This window comes from Egretta garzetta, unplaced genomic scaffold (genome assembly GCF_000687185.1).
Source record: "Egretta garzetta isolate BGI_Z169 unplaced genomic scaffold, ASM68718v1 scaffold382, whole genome shotgun sequence".
NCBI classification, from domain to species: Eukaryota; Metazoa; Chordata; class Aves; order Pelecaniformes; family Ardeidae; genus Egretta; species Egretta garzetta.
Window position 1 is genome coordinate 166,488 of NW_009258793.1, and position 1,914 is coordinate 168,401.

The 1,914-nt window shown below is 65.7% G+C and overlaps 1 protein-coding gene across 1 annotated transcript in view; it reads left to right on the forward strand.

The window, feature by feature from the left end:
- The window catches only part of LOC104135904 (lateral signaling target protein 2 homolog), a 7,217-nt gene that overhangs the window by 1,623 nt on the left and 3,680 nt on the right, over positions 1 to 1,914 (forward strand). The gene's annotated exons all lie outside the window — the stretch shown is intronic.

Below are 1,914 nucleotides of genomic sequence, written 5' to 3' on the forward strand. Positions count from 1 at the left end.
TCCCCGGGTCCTAAAATGCGCCGGTGCCTTCGGGGCGTCCCAGCAGCAGACACCCCAGCCCTGGCACACCGGTAGCCCCACTGAGGATGAGCAGCACTATACGCACTGCCCCGGCCGTCCTGGTGGTGCAGTACCCCACAATGCACGCGTGGATTCCAGCGCCCCCCGTGTAACAGAGCTCTTCCCATAGCCTGGGTGCATCCCAGCACTGCAGCATCCTCAGACACGCATCAGCCACATTGCACGTTTGCGGCCCCCCCGCCCCCCAGCCCTGCCACACCGGTACCTCCGGTCCATTGCAGCCGTGCAGCACGCTGCCCTGGCCTTTCTGCGTGGCCCCGAGGTGCACATGGGGGTTTCCAGCCCCTCTGCATCCCGTCCCCGTGTAACGATGCTCTCCTGGTACCCTGGGTGCATCCCAGACGTGCAGCTCAACACCACAGCATCCTCAACACGGCACGACCCCAGACACGCAGCCTTGGACCCCCAGCTCCCCTGTACTCCAATCCTGGCACATGGGTACCCCCGATGCAGCGCGGATGAGCAGTACACTGCCCACTGCCCCAGCCTTCCCACTGGTGGAAGACCCCATGGCACATGTGTGGTTTTCCAGCCCCTCTGCACCCCATCTCCATGTAGGCGTCCTCTCCCAGTACCCTGGGTGCTTCCTGGCCATGCAGCGCCATGCTCAGCACCACGGCGTCCTTGGAGCTGCGTGACCCTGTCCAGGCAGGGCAAGCCCTGCACGCTGCACCCTGCACCCTGGTCCCAGTGCAGGGCTCCCCTGCTCCCTCCGTGCAGTGCCGTGCCCACCCCAGCCTTCCTGTTCCCGCTGCTGCCCGATTCCAGGCTGCCCGCAGGGGTCTGCTGCCCCTGAGGTGCCCCTCTGAGAGGGCTGGGGGTCAGCTCAGCCCCTCACCTCCCTGCCCGCCTCAGCCCCAGCCCTCACCCCAAAATGCCCCACCGTGGCATTGGTCGTGGCATGAGGCTGGGCCTTGCTCTGTACCACACCACGTGCCACCAGAGCTGCCCTCCTGTGGTGGGGCAGAGGGTAGTGCTGGTGACACGGGGACGTGTGGAGCACTTTGCCACCAAGGGAAGCCAACTGTGCTCCCCAAAATGCCATGGCAGCGCCACCCACCTCTGTGGGACAGGCAGGGCTCCAGGCTCACTGTGTTCACAAGGAGCCCCCAGCCACGGGAGGCAGGACATGCTGCCTGGCCAAAACCCGAGTTGGAGCCTGTGGGGATGTATGGAGCCCCAGCGCCAGAGCCGGCCCCGCACCCACACCCAGCCGGCTCGACCTGGGCGCTGCAGGGCTGCCGTGACTCAGGGACTTCAAGCTGAGGTGGTGCCGCTGTGTTTATTTAATCATCCTCGGTGGATTTTTTACCCGTGAATCCGCCCCATTAGGCTTTCAGCCACCTGAATTATCGGCACCCACATCCTGTGGCCAGCAGTGCCAGGCCTGGTGCAGCACAGGAGCAGCCACCTTCTCTGGCATGGCTGGGGTGGTTTTCTGTGCCCAGCACCCTGAGCAGTGCCAGGGACCCCTCCTTGGCCACTTTGCCCCTTCGGCTCCCACCAAGGGACTGCTTTGCCCCTCTCCCACTGCAGCACCCCGCTCTGCACCCCATGTCCTGCACAACTCACGCAGTGGAGAGCAAGCAGCTGCCTCCCTCGGTCCCCCACTCCCAGCTCGGGGATGCTCGGGGCTGGGGGGGGAGGGGGGAGACCGGATCTCTGGGGTGTCTCTGGCCCCGGAAAGTTGGGACTCGATGGCCACGGGAAGCAGGGAACCGGGAGGGAAGAGCCAGGGAGCTGGGAGGGGAGAGCCCGGGCACCGGGAGGGGAGAACCGGGGGCCTGGGCACTGAGGTCGGGAATTGGAGCCAGAAACCAAGACCAGGGTGCG